The 18,855-nt window shown below is 37.9% G+C and overlaps 1 long non-coding RNA gene across 2 annotated transcripts in view; it reads right to left on the bottom strand.

The window, feature by feature from the left end:
• The window catches only part of LOC116810570 (uncharacterized), a 150,814-nt gene that overhangs the window by 112,935 nt on the left and 19,024 nt on the right, over nt 1-18,855 (bottom strand). For both annotated transcript variants that reach the window (XR_009213993.1, XR_009213994.1), the window contains exons 3-5: nt 3,831-3,902; nt 2,282-2,410; nt 1,576-1,643 (exon numbers count right to left, since the gene is read on the bottom strand). This is a non-coding gene — a long non-coding RNA (uncharacterized LOC116810570). The remainder of the gene's footprint in view (nt 1-1,575; nt 1,644-2,281; nt 2,411-3,830; nt 3,903-18,855) is intronic.

The following is an 18,855-nucleotide window of genomic DNA, read 5'->3' as shown; positions in this document are numbered from 1 at the left end:
ATCAAATCTTAAATAGGATAAACTGAAAGAAATCTATGACAAAACACATCATAGTTAATGATCTGAAATTTAAAAACAAAGAATATTTTAGAAAGCATACAGAGAAACGGATGCATTACCTTTAAGGGAAAAACGATTCCAATGACAGTGCATTTCTCATGAGAAATCAAAGGAGGTTGAGAGGAAATGACAACGCCTAATTCAAGTACTGAAAAAAAAAAAACTACCAACCTAGAATTTTATAGACAGAAAAAATATCATTCAGAAATGAAAGGGAAATAAAAACATTTTAAGATGAATGAAAACCAAGATAATTTGATGCCAGTAGATCTACCCTAAAAGAATAAAGAGCGTTAATAAAACAGAAATTGGATGATACTAGGAGAAATAAAACAACAGAAAAGAAAAAAATGGCAGAAGCAAAATTATGGAAAATACAATAGTTTTTATGTTTGATGGTTGAAGCAAAATATGTAACACTGTCTAAGATGGCTTTCAATATATGTAGAGGAATATTTCAGATAACTATATTATATGTTTAGAAGGAGTGTAATGGACAGTAAAGTTTCTATACTTCACTTCAACAGGTAAAATGTCAACACCAGTAGATTTTGATTAGTTATATATGTATATAATGTTATACCTAGAGCAACCACTAAAGATACTATACATAAAGATATGCTCAAAAACACTATTGATCAATCAAAATAAAACTCTACAAAATGTTCACGTAACCCACAGGAAGGCAAGAAAAAATAAAACACAGGAACAAACAACAGTGAGAGCGAACAACAGTGAGAAAACAAAAAATAAAGTTACAGACTTAAGCCCTGACAATAATTACATTAAGTATCAATGCTACAAATACAATTAAATTACAGATTGGAAGACTGAACAAAAACCAGCCAATCAACCAAAATAAATATAACCCAACAATACGTTGTCTAAAGGAAACTACTTCAAATATAATTATATAGTTAGCTTGGAAATAAAAAGATGGAAAAAGACACACCATGTGTATTAAACCATTCTTACATTGCTCCAAAGAAATACCAGAGACTGGGTAATTTATAATGAACACAGGTTTAGTTGACTTCCAGTTCTACGGGCTGTACAGGAAGTAGAGCTCTGACATCAGCTTCTGGGAAGGCTTCAGGAAGCTTACAATTGTAGTGGAAGGCAAGGGGAAGCAAGCACATCACATGGTGAAAGCAGGAGCAAAAGACAGTGGTGGGAAAGGTGCCACACAGCTTTAAACAACCAGATCTCATGAGAACTCACGCACTATTGCTACGAAAGCACCAAGGGGATGGTGTTGAACTATTCATGAGAAATCCATCCCCATGATCCAGTTATCTCCCACCAGGCCCCACCTCCAACACTGAGAATTACAATTAAACATTAGATTTGTGCAGGGACAAATATCCAAAGTAGTTCATTCTGCCCCACCCCTCCCAGTTCTCATGACCTTCTCATATTGTAAAATACAATCATCGCTTCTTAATAGTCCCCACAAAGTCTTAAATCATTCCAGCATTAACTCAGAAGTCCTAAGTCCCACATCCAAATTCTTACCTGCAAATGAGTTCCTTCCACCTATTGAAGTGGCTTTGTTGTCTGGGGAAATACCTGAAGTTCATCATCTCGCACCAAGAAGATTAAGGACACAGATACATGTGGGTGGGTTAAGGAGAAGAAAGTTTAATAGGTAGAAAAGAAGAGAGCAGCTCCCCCATGCAGAGGGAGGAAGGCTCCGAATGGATTTCCCTGTGCGTGGCAGGAAATGGTTGGTTATGTAAAGGTGTTTCAGAAGACAGTGTAAGGCAGTGTCTGATTTACAAAGGGCCCACAGGATTGGTTTGACCAAGTGTGCCACTTACATAGCCCACAAAGAAACTGGCCATGCCACCTTAATCTTTTATTATGCAGATGGGTTTCTTTTCCTGGCTTGCACCATGACATCTGCACATGTGGTGCCAAAGAGAAGGGAGAGAGGAATTGCCATGTTGGATGTACCTGGCTTTTAGGTACAGCTGCCAGCATTAATGCAAGCTTCCAGCTTGCTTGTCTATGCTTGCAGCCTGACTTTTCAGGCTGCTTTCTGCTAGAAAAGAAATGGTTTGGAGGCTGCTTTTTATTAAAAGAAAAGACTTACCAAGGACTCCTGTATCCTCACTATCTGCCTAAATAATTACTCTTTTACTCCTGTATTATTCCCCCCTCAGGAGCTATTACTCTAACTCCTGTTAGGGGGTCTTGGACAATGACTCCTTCTGGATACTTCCTGCTGAAAAGGGGTATTGAGTGAAGAACAGCTAGGGTTCCTCCTGGAGTTGACATAAGGGTCTTCAGAAGAATGGTGTGTCCATGTGTGGTTCTGTTTGCAGCACCATTTGGAGTTTAATTGCTTCTAGACAAGAGGAAACAATTCAAGTTAGACTATTGAGGATACAAGGTTCAAACATTAATATAAGACCTATAAGCAAGAAGGGGCTTCATAAAGGACTTAACCAATTCCATAAAGAAGCCTGGAATTCATTAAAGAGAGCATGTAGCCACCCTGGGCTTGAGCCCACATTTTGTCTTAGCTTGTCAATGATTTTAATCTGATCTTTAAGTACTTGTAGGTTTTCTTCTACTTGACTAGAGGTGTTGATCCAGAAGCAGCATGTTTGATTTAAAAGTGCACAGGTACTCCCTATTTCTGCTGTAAGGACATCTAAGGCCTGTCTATTTTGTGCTACTACTGAAGCTAAAAAGTTTATAGATTGTTGTGCTTCTATGGCTCCTACTATGTTGTCCTTCTATGGCTTTCCATCCTCATTGCATCATAATGGATTTATTCAGTACTGATCTTTCAAGGAGAGGAATACCAGAAAACAAGAATAAGCCTCTGGCTATAGAATCTCCCATCCATGGTTTTTCTAAGATGATATTGTCGTGTGCATGCCCTCCCCAGTCTTCCCTTTCAGTGAAATCTCCATATAAGAGCATGAAAATTATAGATCTTTTTGCTCAGCATATCCAAGATAGTGCAGTTTTTAGAAAAGAGCCTAAACTGGGTATGTCCTTATATGATGTTGCATTGTCAGTAGAATCTAAAAATAATAGGTCAGGAACCACTGCTACTATAGTACAAGTTCCCTTCCAATGCCTAGGGAGGATTAAGTGTAGCCAAGGGCCACAAAGGAAATATAGCCCTGTTCCTTGAAGGAATGGTTCTAAGTTGTGACTTGTGAGAGACAGATTTTTCTCGTATCTTAAAAGTTTTTCCCTCTTATGTATAATAGGAGCATCATTGGGATAGGGATATCTATAATCAGGATAGTCATTTATGATGCCGTTTGGAAGTTTACATGCTAAGTGAGAAGGGTCCACTTGATAGTTGGAGTTTTGAAAGATTAGGGACACAATATGCCCTGGCCAATATATTAGATAATCCTCATGACAAGGACTGTCAGTCCAGATGTCCCCAGTTCATCCACAAATTTGCAGGCCACCACTATTGGTGGGCCTCATTCAGGGATCTGGAATTCCACGAGGGGGCATGTTTGGAAAGGCCCACATGTTATTTTTAACATCATAGTATATTGTGTCAAAGGGGCGACCTAGAGCCTGCCATTCCCACTGAGACTTTCAACCAGGAGGAGAGGCCAGACTTTGAAAGCCTCCCCATAGGGCTTCTAACTTTCTTATATCATCCCTATTACATTTTTTGTCCAATTCTCTGAGCTTTCAGTGATTACAAGTGTGGTGTTATAATATTTGAGATCTCTCAGGTATGGTCCCTTTCCCCCACTTCTAAAACAAAGAGAGGCATTTGCTCTTACCCAGTCAAGTTTCCCCCGCCTGAGAGTGTGAAGCTTATCTTCGGGGAAAATGTCTTCTGGCACCTTCTGGCACTGGAAGAGAAAGTGTCTTCCTGTGAGGAGTTAGTTATCCAGTTGAAAGTACTCCCATACCATGTTCCATTTATTCCTGACAAGTCTCTAATGGTTAAAGGTAAGGCTAACAAAGGGAATCCTAAGACAGTAAGTTCCAGGTCATGGAGAGGTTCCTTAGTGTTATTGAACTGAGCAAACCACTCAGGACAGACCCAGAAATTAGTCTTGTTATACAACTGGGCCATGACTGATACTGTAGTAGGTAAAGGGTGTGACGTATTGCCAAATCCAATAAAAAGCCCTACCAGACTTAGTGATAGTAAAACATTCAGGTTTACTTCCCCCCAGTAACTGTTATCCCTGTTAAGGGATAATAATTAAGCAAAATACTACAGTAAGTGAGAATTTCTGTTTGATATTCCACACTTGGGGTGCTACAGTATATAGCTCTATATAGTCCTACTGCAAATAGTAGAGTTAGTATAACAATTCCTGCAGGGTAATGTTGTAGATAATTTCCATCTAAAATTGTTATTCACCAAGATATAGAATTTCTCTTTGGAGGTCTATGAAGTTACAAATATAATTCCATGGATAATTAAAAATCTCCTAGTTGGGCGTGGTGACTCATGCCTGTAGTCCCAGGACTTTGGGAGGCCAAGGTGTGTGGAATCCGAGGTCAGAAGTTCAAGATCAGCCTGGCCAACATGGTAGAACTCTGTCTCTATTAAAAATACAAAAAAATCAGCCAGGTGTGGTGGCGATCACCTGTAATCCCAGCTACTCAGGAGTCTGAGGCAGGAGAATCACTTGAACTCGGGAGGCGGAGGTTGCAGTGAGCCAAGATGGCACCACTGCACTCCAGTCCGGGTCACAGGGCAGCACTCTGTCTCACCAAAAAAAAAAAAAAAAATCTTCTTGCAAATACACATCAAAAAGAAGTTCTGTTATCTGGAGTAGAATCTCAAGAGGAACAAAAAGTATTTGGTGAGGTAGGGGTGGGACTTTCAGGAATGAAACATAGGTTCCCCAATGCAACTAAGGGGTTGAGAAAAATATCAGATTAGAGTTCTTCCTGAGATGCCCCTTAGAGTCGTGCTATGGGAAGAGGAAAGGCCTTAATTAGAGAGGAGAAGCAAGAGACTTTCTCCAGTCTCCAGAAAAATGCCTATCTACCTTTCTTCAATTTCCAGAATCACCCAGGGCTCCTGTACTGTAATGGCAGTTTGAGCCACTGGAGCCGAATGTTTGAACCTTGGGACCCATCAGTTTTGTTGGACCATCTGTGAGACTGGTTCTTAACCCAGTGACCTCTGTCTCCAGGGGCAGTCTCATCTCCAGTGGCCTCTGCCACAGGTTAGACAGGGTCAAGGTGGCTTCCTCTTGCTGCTTGGGCACTCCTTCTTAAAGTGCCCTGAATTACCACATTGTTAGCAGCTAGAAGACACACCTCAGGGACCCTGAACTTTTCAAGCTTGCAATGCGGCTACTAAAGCCTCTGTCCTCTTGTGTTTCCTCTCTTTCTCTTGGCCCACTTCCTGGTCCCTATTATAAAAGATTGAAGTGGCTATTTTCAGGAGGTTCTGTAAGGTGCTATCTGGCCCTATAGCTTGCTTCTGCAGTTTCCTTCTAATATCAGGAGCTGCCTGTGTAATAAACTTGTCCTTTAGGATGAGGTGTCCCTTGAGTGAATGAAGGGATGAGGAAGTGTGTTTTGTTAGTGCCTCTCTCAGCCTTTTCATAAAAGTTATGGGATTCTCATCTGACTTTTGGTCCATCATAGACAGTTTATAGTAATTAAGAAGTTTGGCCCTAGTTCTTCATAGGCCCTCTAATATGCACATTAAAAAGTGTTTCCTTTTCCATTCAACTTCTTTCCCATCTCCTTTCTTCTTTTTTATTCTACTATAGGAGACACATTGCTCATCTTTGTTATTTCTCTGCTGCCAGCCGAGCTGCCTGATTTTTGGCTGCATTGAGGGTCTGGCTTAGGAGCAGCATAACATTCCTCCATGTAAGTTCAAACACCTGAGTTAAATTTTAGAAAGTTTCTATAAACTTATCAGGGTCGTCAGAAAATTGGCATAAGTCTACCTTTATTTGCCTAAGCTCCTATAATGGGAAGGTAATATGAACCCTAATGGCTCCGTTTCCATCAGGCATTTCCTGCAGTGGTAAGAGTGAAGCAGGGGAAGTGGTTAGTTTTGAAGGTAGTGGAGCTGGAGTAGCTGATGGTATGGTTGGAGGGGGTTCCAGATAAGGGGGACTGGAAGGGTTGGGACATTAAATAGCTATCTCAGATTGCTTCCCTGGAATCTGTTTTAGCTTTGGGTCATCACTCCCTATGGACTTGCCTGACATGGCTGCTAAAAGAACTGGGTCAACTGTACAAAGCTTGTAAAGGTCTAGGTTGTCTCGCAGGGCAAAGAAAGCCCTGTGAGACATAGGGGACCTCAGCCCATTTGCTCTCCTGTCTACAGAAAAGATCTAATTGTTGGATAATATTAAAACCAAGGCTTCCCCCAGTGAGCCAGGTTTTTCTGTCCTCAAGATGGAAAGAAGGCCATGCCCTTGTGCAACAAAATATAAGGAGCTTTTTCTTCAAAGTCTCAGGGTCGAAGGAGTCCCAGTGCTTCAGAATGCACTCAAGATGAGTGCAGACTGAAGATGGGCTGTTACCCATCTAGAAAGAGAAGGTGAGAGAAAAGTAGTCTTCCTCCTTCCAGTGTGACCCAGGGTGGAAAGGAAGACAATGAGAGTGTCCCCCCTACTCTTTTTCCTCCTTGGTTCCTTGGTCCCAGCACCTTGTTAAATGTGCTGCCCATGGTTGTAGTTGTGACCCTCCAAGCCATGGAACCAGAGAAACTAGATAATGGGATTAGTCATGCATACCCATGCAGTCCTAGTTCTCCACTTGTGACTTTCCCTTTGACTTCCTGGACTTGTTTGATCTGAAAAATGGATCCAGGGAAAGACTATGTAATAGTCACCTTTGGCAAGGCTCCCTTAATGGAGGGAGTGTGCCAGACTGAATTCTGTGTCCTATTATGGGTCATGCTAAAGCATTTACCCTTGGAGAATGGTTCTGGTTAACTTCCAGATTTAAAATCCCCTTACTAATAAGGTACTGTTTTAACTGGAAACAGAATAGGTGACTTTAAGGAATGTAGGGATGTAATGGCAATTTTCCTGCTGATGGGACAGCATTGGAACTAAAATTTGGCTCCGGAGGACATTTTACTCATAATTGTTGAAGGCAGAGCGTTCTTGTTCACAGATGGGGCATAGAGCCTGATTTCTAGTTTAATGTGCGAAAAGGGAGGAGATTTGGGCAGCTACAGTGTTATAGTAAAGGATCAAAAATGTGCCTCATGGAGAGGATTTCTATTTCCACTAGTTGGCGCTGTTAATCTAGAAATACCATGTGCTCATCAGAGAAATGGTAGAGAAAGAGAGATGCTTATTAGGTTACTATTGTATTTGTTGATCTTTCCTAACAGAACTGTTTCTCTGAACTGTAAAAATTCCCACACATTACATACACAGAGAGAATAGGAGACATGGTAACTGTGGATAGGAAAGGAGGAAATTTTGCAACAGGGTAGCAGGAGATCCTTTTTGTCAACACCTGGTCAAGCAGTTGTAGGTTGGGATTAGCCCCGAAGCCTTTGGATAACACCAGGGTGTTGCCCTGGCCAGAAATCCTCAGTTGCCCCAGGACATCTCCCAGCCCCATGCGATGGCTAGGTCCTCCGTGAAATGAAACTGGTTCAAAGCATGGCAGACATATCCATTGGATATTGGGGGGTTTGTCATAGTCTCCAGAGTAAGCTTCACATCCAAGTCTTAAAGTATGGCAGCCATTCAAATTGCATTTAAATGGCTGAAGGGTGCCCATTATTGGTTTGATCTGATTTTTAAATGGAGGCCAAGAGCCTCAAAATTAAAGGACAGATTTGAGGTTCGCTCCCATACTCACTTCTCTGATGATTATTACCTTCCATTTAGGTTCTGATCTCAGACAAGCCCCCAGATGAAGCGGCTTCATTGCCTGGGGAAATACTTGAGGTTCGTCATCTCACACCAAGAAGATTAAGGACATGGACACATGTGGGTGAGTTAAGGAGTGGAAAGTTTAATAGGCAGAAAATAAGAGAACAGCTCTCCCATGAAGCGGAAGGAGGGACTTGAGTGGAGTTTCCCTTTTGTGGCAGATAGCAATCGGTTTTATAGAGGGGTTTGAAGAGGTGGTATCTGATTTACATGGGGCCCAGGGAATTGATCTGACCAAGTGTGCCACTTACACAGCCCACAGATAAACTGGTCACCCCATCTTAATCTTTTATTATGCAGATGGGCTTGCACCATGACACCTGCACAAATGACGACAAAGAGAAGGGAGAGGGCAACGGCCATGTTGGATGTACCTGGCTTCCAGCTTCCAGCATTTATGCAAGCTTCCAGCTTGCTTATCTATGCTTGCAGCCTGACTTTTCAGGCTGTCTTCTGCCAGAAAAGAAATGGTTTTGTGGCTGCTTTTTATTAAAAGAAAAGCCTTACTCAGGACTCCTGTACCCTCACTATCTGCCTCAATAATTATTTTTAGCTTCTATATTAATTACTATGAGTCTACAAAATCAAAACAAATTATTTACTTCTACACAATGGGGGTATAGGCATTGGGTAAACATTCACATTCCTGGAAGGAGAAATTAGCCAACAGAAAAAGGCAAAATGCTTCAGGCAAGTTCAAAACCCAGCAGAGCAGTCATTAAATCTTAAAGCTACAAAATAGTCTCCTTTGATTCCATGTCCCACATCCTGGGCACACTGCTAAGATGGTATTGGACAGCTCTGCCCTTGTGGCTTTGCAGACTGTAGTCCCCATGGCTGCTGTCACAGTTGGAGCCAAGTGCCTGTGGCTTCCCCAAGTGCAGGGTGTAACATGCGAATGGTTATACCATTCATAGGTCTAGAGGATGGTGGCCCCCTTCTCGCAGCTCTACTAGGAAGTGTCCCAGTGGGGATTCTGTGTGGGGGCTCCAACCCCACATTTCCCCTTGGCACTGCCAGTAAGGGCTCTACCTATGCAGCATGTCTCTGACTGGAACCTAGGCTTTTCCACACATGCTCTGAAATCTAGGTGGAGGCTTCTAAGCCTTCTTCACTTTTGCAGTCTGTGCACTTACAGGCTTAACACCAGATCGAAGCTGCCAAGGCTTACAGCTTGCACCTTCTGAAACAGCAGGCTGAGCTGTATCTGGGCCCCTTTGAACTGAGGTTGAAGCTGGAGCAGCTGAGATCCAGGGAGTAGTGTCTTGAGGCTGCACAGGGAATTTTTTTTCATAACCATTTAATCAATCTCTTAGAAGTTTCAAGCATTCCCTCAGCTTCCTGTTTTCAGAGCCCTTCAAACTCCTCTAACCTCTGCCCATTACCCAATTTCAAAGCTGCTTCCACATTTTCAGGCATCTTCATAGCAATGTTCCACTCTTCAGTATTAATTTTCTGTATCAAGCCATTCTTGTATTGCTATAAAGATATATCTGAGATTGGGTAATTTATAAGAAAACAGGTTTAACTTTCTCTCAGTTCTGCAGGCTCTGCAAGAAGCGTAGCTCTGGCATCAGCTTCTGGAGCAGCCTCAGGAAGCTTATAATTATGGTGGAAGACAAAAGGGAAGCAGGCAGGCACATCACATGATGAAAACAAGAGCAAAAGAGAGAGTGGCAGGGAAGAAGCCATACACTTTAAACAACAAGATCTCACAAGAACTCACTCACTATGGCAAGGACAGAACCAAGGAACTGGTGCTAAACTATTCATGGGAAATTCATCCCCATGATCCAATGACCTCCCACCAGGCCCCACTTTCAGCACGGGGAATTACAATTCAACATGAGATATGGTTGGGGACAAATATCCAAAGTATATCAGCAAGCAAACATTAATCAAAGTAAGTCAGAAATGGCTTTATTAATATCAGATAAAGTAGGCTTCGGAGCAAGGAACATCCTTAGAAAAAAGTGACATTTTATAATAATAAAAGGGCCAATCTAACACAAAGACATGAAAATCCTAAATGTGTATGTAACAAATAACAGCTGCAAAATATGGGAATTGAAATCTGGTAGAACTGAAAGGAGAAATAGACAAATGCACAGTTATAATTGGAGAGTTTACTTCAACACCCTTTTCTCAATAGTTGAAAGAACAAATAGAAAATCAGCAAGGATATAGAAAAATTCAACACTGAAGCAACAGGATATAATCAACATTTATACCCTGAACAACAGAATATATACTTCCCCCCAACCTAGCATAAGCCATATACCAAGATAGACTATATTATGGGTCATAAAACAAACCAAACAAATTTAAAATCATATGGAATATTTTCGCTGACCATAATGGGATCAAATGATATTGATACAGAAATCAGTATCAGAAAGATAACAGAAAAATTTTTGAACTCTTGGAAACTAAACAACTAATTTCTTAGCAATGCATATGTCAAAGAACAACTCTTAAAGGATAATTTAAAATGCACTGAATTAACTGAACATGAAAATAAAATATATCAAAATTTGTGGGTAGATGCTGGGGGGAAATTTGTAGTACTAAATAATTAAATTAGTAAATAGGAAATGTCTTGAGTCAGTTAGTTATCTAAGTGCCCACTTCCAGAATCTGGAAATAGAATAGCAAAATAAACCCAAGGCAAGTAAAAGAAAGTAAAGAATAACAATAAGAGTAGATATCAATAAAATGTAAAACAGAAAACAAAACAGCACTTTAATAAAAATGAAGCTTGTTCTTTGAAAAGATTAATAAAATTGACAAACTTCTATGAAGACTGACAAAGAAAACAGAAAGAAGACACATATTAGCAATGTCAGGAACAAAGCAAGGGATGTCACCATGGTCCCTGTTGATTGTAAAAGTATAATAATGGAATACTATCAGTAAAAGGATAAAAAGAAAATTCTACACACAGAAATTGGTCACTTTGCATAAAATAGACAAATTCTTCAAAAAGTCTAAACTACCATAACTCATCCAATATGAAATAAAAATTTTAGTAGCTATATAACTACTAAGGATATTAAATTGTTAAACTCTCAGAAAGTAAATCTCCTGCCCCAGATGGTTTCAATGGACAATTAATTCCACCAAATGTTTACAGAAGAATTAACATTAATTCTACACAATCTTTTCAGAAAATAGGGAAAGAGGGAATGTTTCATGATTTATCCTATGTACCTAGTACTGACACTGATACTAAAACCAGACTAAGACAGCACACACACAAAAAGGAAATTACAGACTAATGTCCCTCATGTATACAGTTGCAAAAATTCTTGACAAATTTTATAGAATTCGGCAATATGGAAAAATAACTGTACATTATTAACAGAGTATTTATTTCCAGATATGCAAGACTGATTCAATATTCAACAATCAAACAATGTAATCCACTATATTAACAAGCTAAAAAGGAAGTCACATGGTCATATCAATCACATGGGAAAAGGTTTTGACATGATTCACTTTCATTCATTAAAAAAAAATTCAGAGACTAGAAGACTAGAAATGGAAGAAAAGTTTGTCTATTTGAGAAAGAGAATCTACAAAAACCTAGAGTCTAAATTATATTAAAAGGTGAAATATTGAATGCTTACCCCTAAGATCAGAAACAATGTAAGAATGTCAATCCTCACCACTACTAGTCCACACAGTACTGACATTTTTAGCCAGCACAGTAGGACAATAAAATGAGAGTTAAAAAAAACATACAGCTTGGAGACAATTAATTAAAACTGCTTCTATTTTAAGATGACATGATGTTCCACAAAGAAAATCACAAGGAATGTAAAATTAATAAGAGGGCTCAGCAAGGTGGCTATACATAACACATGAAATTATATTTCTATATACTAGCAATGAATACATGAACACAGAAATTAGAGTTTTATGTATATTCATTCATAAATAATGAAATGCAAGGGTTTTAATCCAACAAAACAATTACAAGGCTTGAATGCTGAAAACCAGAAAACTGTTGGAAAAAAATCAAATAAATTCTAAATAAGTGGAGAAATATTCTGTATTCATGGATTGGAAGATTCAACATAGTAAGGATGTCAGTATTCTCCAAAATAACATATATTTGATATGGAAAAGCAAAGGAACTAAAATAGCTAAAACAAATTCTGGGGGAGAAAAGTAGGAGGAAACATTTTACCTGATTTCAAGTCTTATCATCACCACAGTAATCAAGACTCTAAGGTATTGGCAGAGGGATAGAAACATAGTCAATGGAATAAAATAGGGAACTCAGAAATAGTGCCACAAAAGTACAGCCAACAGATTTGTGACAGAGGTGCAAAATCAATTTAAAAGATTGAAACTGGCTCAATTGTCCCACAGGACTGATGTTTATCATTTCTTATGAATAAACATAGAAATAGACCCTTCTGGTCTAAAAAATTCAAAAAGTTAAATTTGTCTTAGCTGAGTTCCTTTCTCAGGAAAATCAACCATCAGGCCTCCCATCTAAGAGTATCAAGGAACTGAAACTTATACATTTCTTTCCAGGTCGCTGCATCTGTACCATAAGATGGTATCAATTTTTATTTGATAAGATTATATCAATTTTTATTTGGTCCAGAATCCTTTGGTATTTTTTTCTGACTTTTTGGTATAATAAACATTGTTGCAATAAATGTAGTTTACAGAACTGATGTCGGCAAGTGCTTATCACAGAACATTCATAATAGGTTGCTACAGTGGTCATCTATTCCAAAAGATTGGGCATACAATTTGATGAATCAGTTCCATTACAGTACTGGCTATAAAGGTTCTATATTTTGTGCTTATCTGTATGATAAATTTCTAAGAGTGAAATTACTGGATAATCTATTTTTATTATAGCAAACTTTAAATTAGTTTTAATAATAGAAACAGTATTTCCTTATTTTATTTTATTTTGATAAAATTCCTTAAGAATATTCATTATTTATTTTAATGTAAATTTTAGAATCAACTTTGCTAACTACAAGTTCCCACTGACACATTATTAGATATATGTTAAAATTATAGATTAAAATAGGGATAAAGAGTATCTTTCTGATACTGAGTTGTCTCAAGATCACATTGTGAGTATAATATTCAGGTCTTCTTAGCTATTCCTTAATTTTTTATATAGACTTAAAACATTTCTAGTTAAATTATTTTTATTTTTGAGGCTTTTTGTAAACTGGATTTGTTCTTCAAAGACATTTTCTAATTGTACTGAAATTTTTAAATAAGTAGTTTATTATTTGTGTATTTTAAAAGTTCTCTGCAGAACATGGCTTGATATACTAAGTGCCTACAAATTTTTTGGTTTTCATCTTGAATGTACAGAAAATGCCTCTTAGGCACAGTGCATGTGTGTGTGTGTGTGTGTGTGTGCGCGCGCACACACCCCACCTTGGAGTTAGGTAATCTATGTGATTAAGTTCTGACTAACAAATACAGGCAGAAGTGTTATGATACATTTTCAGGCCTTCGCCAGGAAAACTACTTGTATAGTCCTACACATTCTCTCTCTACCACCCCACTGTGGAGAGCTGTAGGAGATTGGGCAGTGTGGTGGGAAAAACTATAGGGAAAAGGAGCACGCCTTCTGAAAGGTCAAAAGGCTCTGCAAAGCTCCAGAGGAGAACAGCTGAAGTCAGCTGTTCTATAACCCTGAGCCAGAGGGCAAGGTGTAGGCACAAGAGAGTGTAGGGGAATTAATCTTGATCAAACTTGTTTGTTAGAAGTTGTTCAGGAACTGACCTTTGAACATCCATGCATATGACATTCCCTGAAAGGGGAACAATAAATGTTAATTATCTACAGATTGTGTTTGGTCCAGGCTTTTGGCATTGTGCCTGCACTGAATTAAAGCAAGAAGCTCCAGCTTCTCAGGGCTGCACTCTGGACACTTGAGCTGGGCAGTCCCCTAGCTGCTCTTACACTGCACACCTGTGTCTGAGTACTCATTTTGTCCATCAGCCAGGGTCTGGGGACAGACCCGGCAGAGAGTTTAACAAAGGACTCTAAGTCTAAAGGGTTAGCAGAGCCCAGTTGTGGGTAGAAACTTGGTCCCTAAACCATCATTTGAAAGGCCATAAGGAAAGGTCAACTGTCAACATCAGTACTGAACATAGAAGAGAAATATAAGCCATAGATATTATTCTTAAAGGAGTGAATTTGCCTTGATTAAAATTTTTTAATAAGTAGAAATGGGTTTTCCAAGCTTATTATCACTTCATTTATAAGCAGGAAAAGTTTTATCCCCTTTACTTATAGTTATTAACCTTTCTTCATATTTAATTGTACTAGTTAGTACATCACAAATATCTGGAGGTGAGAGAGGGCATTTCTGAGTCCTGTAATTAATTTTGATTAGAATTATTTTAATGTTTTAGCTGTAAGCATCATTTTAGCTTTTCTTCATACACACACACATACACAAACACACAAAGGAAGGACACACCTGCTCCTATTTTATTTTAAAAGGAAAGTGAATTTTGCCAAATTTCTTTTCAACATTCACAAAGATTACTGATATTAAAGCAAATTATACTAATTAAAATGTGTGAACATGGAATCATCCTTGCATTCTTAGTATAAATCGCACTTGTTTTGGTATATCAATATGTAATATGCTAACCGATTAAATTCACAAATTTTTTTTTAATTTTTGGGTTGACATTTTTTATGTGTAATTAATTGATTATGTTCCTAAACTAACTGTATTTTTGAAGCTTTTATATGAATAATATATGGCTTCATAAAACAAATTTGGAAGCTTTCGTTTCTACTCTATGGTCTTGTATTAGTCAAGGTCCTCCAGAGAAACAGAACAGAACGAGCGTGTTTGTGTGCATGTGTGTGTGTATATATACATATATATATATACTTAAGACTGCAGAAATTTTGCATAAATAAAGAAAAGCCTCTTGTTAATAGCCAAGACTATAGGGAAAAATGCCACCAAGTCATTTCAAAGACCTTCATGGCAGCCTCTCCCATCATGGGCCTGGAAAGCATGGGGGAAAACTGCTTTTGTGGGGCAGGCCCAGGGTCCTGCTGTTCTGCACAGCCTTGGGACACGGCACCCTGCATCCCAGCTGCTCCAGCTCCAGCCATGCATAAAAAGGCCTTAGATATGTCTCAGGCTACTGCTCCAGAGGCTGCAAGTCATAAGAAGACTTGGTGGTTTCCATGTGGTTTTAAGTATGTGGGTGTGCAGAGAGCAAGTTTTGAGGCTTGGGAGCCTCCACCTAGATTTCAGAGGATGTATGGAAATACCTGGGTGTCCAGGCAGAAGTCTGCTCCAGGGGTGAAGCCCTCATGGAGAACCTCTACTAGGGCAGTGCAAAGATAAAATGTGAAGTTGGAGCCCCCTCACAGAGTCACCAATGGGGTACTGCCTAGTGGAGCTATAGAGCCAATTTCTCCCATTTGAAATGGAAGCATTTACCCAATGCCTACATCCCCATTTTATCTTGGAAGTAACTAGCTTGTTTTTGATTTTACAGTCTCATTGGTGGAAGGGACATATCTTGTCTCAGATGAGATTTTGGACTTGGACTTTTGAGTTAATGCTGGAATGAGTTAAGAATTTGGGGGACTATTGGAAAGGCATGATTGTGTTTTGAAATATGAGAAGGACATAAAATTTGGGAGGGGCCAGGTGCAAAATGATATGGTTTGGCTCTGGGTCCCCATTCAAATCTCATCCCAAATTGTAATTCCCAAAGTTGGAGGAGGGCTCTGGTGGGAGGCAATTGGATTATGGAGGTGGAGTTCTCTCTTTCTGTTCTTGTGATTATGAGTGAGTTCTCATGAGATCTTTTGGTTTAAATGTGTGTAGCATGTCCCCCTTCACGTTCTCTCTCTCTCCTCCCCCAACGTGAAGATGTGCTTGCTTCTCTTTTGCCCTTCTGCCATGATTGTAAATTTCCTGAGGCCTCCCCACTCATGTTTCCTGTACAGACTGTGGAACTGTGAGTGAATGAAACCTCTTTTCTTTATAAATTACCCAGTCTTAGGTAGTTCTTTATAGCAGTGTGAGAATGGACTAATATAAATATATACTTCTAATACATTTAGGCATAATTCTAAGTAAAACTGTTTTAAAATTTTTTTAATATTTTCAATTTTTCTTTTCTGCTTGTACTGGTGATGTCAAAATTTACTGCATTTCCAGGAATAATTACATGTAATTTAAATTATCTCTAATTTGAAATACTTAAGTATTGTAGAAATGGTGGAAAAATGACTCTTTTGACAGACATTTCTGACACTTCTCAAATCATTTAAGAAATTGACTTTCAATTGACTTAGATATAAGACTGGTTCTAAATAAATGAAAAAATGGTATAGTGGATTCATTACTGAAGGCTTTTGGAGCCCTGTGAATTTGAAAATGTCAAAATATATCTAAAAATAATCTTAGGCCATAGCAATGACTAGATAATCCTAATTGTTTATTGAAAAAGTTACTAGAAAATGTGTTTCGAACATCAGAGTAGTTCTATCATACCTAAAACTTTGCCTTGGTCTCAAGTATAAGAAATTTATAAGAGTCAATTATTTAGTAAATTAAATGATTATACTTCTCATATATCCTTTTCTATATATAGTTACAATAATATTTTCTTACTGTTTCAAATTAAGTTCCAGAATTTTAGAACAGTCTCTTGAGTGTATATTTTTTTCTCATTACCTCCCTCAATTATGACATTTTATATTGACTTTCAAAATTGTGACAATTAGGGCTGAGAGAAGTGTAGAAACATAGATAGCATTTAAAATTTTAAGCTCCTATGTCGTGAACTGAAACTCATTTAATATAAATGTGCCAACCATTCCTCTGTGTGTTTGTTTTTGTGTGCAACGGTTTTACTGTCCTTCAATTGCTATGGGCTTTGAAAATGTATTTTTACAAATATCAAAAAACAAACATTTACTTACGTTGCTTTTCATTTGAATTTAGAAGACTGTTGATATTTTAAATAAAATTATAAATATGGTTTTAGAGACATCCAAAATTAAATTTTAAAACATACACAATACACAAAAAACACCATGGGTGAATGTGATAATGTGATTGCTAACATTATGTATCAATTTGACTGAACTAAGGGATGCCTAGATAGCCGGTGTATTTGTCCATTCCAATACTGCTATAAGACTAGATAATTTACGAAGAAAAGTGGTTTAATTGACTCACAGTTCCACAGGCTACACAGGAGGTATGTCTGGAAGGCCTTAGGAAACTTACAGTCATGGCAGAGGGTGAAGGGAAAGCAAGCACATCTTACCATGATGAAGCAGGAGAGAGAGAGAGAGAGAGAGAGAGAGACAAGGGAGAAGTGCTACATACTTTTGAAAAATCAGATCTCATAAGAACGCCATCATGAGGACAACAAAGGAGAAGCCTGTCCCCATGATTCAATCATTTCCACCAGGCCCTCCTTCAACACTTGAAGATTATAATACAACATCAGATTTGGGTGTGAACACAGAGCCAAACTGGTAAAACACCGTTTCTGAGTGTATCCATGGGGGTGATTTTAGAAGATATTAACATTTGAATCCATAGTTTCAGTAAAAAAGATTGCCTTGATTAGTGTGAACAGGCATCAGTCAATCTGTTGAGGGCATAAAATAGAATAAAATGATGGAAGAAGGTTGAATTCACTTTCTCTATTTGAGTAAGGGCATCCATCTTCTGCCCACAGACTTGAACTAGGACATACACCATTGGCTTCCTTGATTCTCAAGCCTTTGAGCATGAACTGGAATTATACCACTGATTTCTCTGGGCTTCCAGGTTATAGACAACAGATGAAGGGACTTTTTGGCCTCCATAATCATGTGAGCCAATTCCTCATAATAACTATATTTTTATCTCTTGATAGATAGATGATAGATAGATATCCTATTGGTTCTTTTTCTCTGGAGAACCATGACAAACTCAGTGAGAATATTAAGAAATCCTTTGTCAAGTTAATATTTTGAAAATAATTCTGCCTATTATTGAAATATAACAATTTTAAATAAATGCTTCTGTGCATTATAAATTTTATTCAAATAATGTTTACATCCTATCTTGTCTCTTTGAGGGCATAGATACAGATACAGAGGCACAGAGACAGGTAAGTAGATGGATATAGATGTATAAATATATTGGTGTATATTATTATTATATACACAAGTTTGACTTCTCTAAGATTTTATAAACATTAAGTACCTAGACATTTTACGTGGTTTCCAGAACACTAAGTTTATCCAAAATATAAATGCTTTTCCAGACAAGATGTATTATTTAAAGCCTTCTAATTTTTTGTAGCATAAGGATAAGATAATAAAAATTTTAAATACATTGCTACTTTGTTTTCTGTTAGACATCATAAGCATTATGTAGTGTTCTTTATTTATTGAAATAAAAAGAATTATTAATTCCAAGCTAAATTAGAATTTCATAAATAAAAGTATAATTTCTTCTCATAATTCACATTTCTTACTTTATCTTTTTTATGACATTTATTCCTACTTTAGAATGACAAAGATGATCTTTATTACATTGCTTTTTAAAAGTCTTTGGTAAACAGGCACTTGAGTTTACCTCATATTTTCCTTTGTGTAATGGATCAGCTTAAATCAGCCTGGAGGTTAATTCATCATTTTTAAGTTATTCTGTAAAACTAATTAACTCACATAGCTCAGTACTGCCAGGATATCTTAAAATATTTATTTCTAATTTCCACTTGGTTTTCTAGATCCATTGTTTTCTAATATTTTATATTATTTTCAATTAATATCTCTATAAAATCCCCTTGAGAAAAACATACATCCTTCTATATTATTTTTGGATATTTTTTTCTGAGTGGGTTGCTTCAGTCTAATTGCAGTTTATTACTCATCT

The sequence above is a fragment of the Hylobates moloch genome, unplaced genomic scaffold, assembly GCF_009828535.3.
Source record: "Hylobates moloch isolate HMO894 unplaced genomic scaffold, HMol_V3 SCAFFOLD_1, whole genome shotgun sequence".
Taxonomy (NCBI): Eukaryota; Metazoa; Chordata; class Mammalia; order Primates; family Hylobatidae; genus Hylobates; species Hylobates moloch.
Note: the sequence above shows the minus strand (reverse complement) of the source record. Positions and strands in the feature narration are given on the sequence as shown.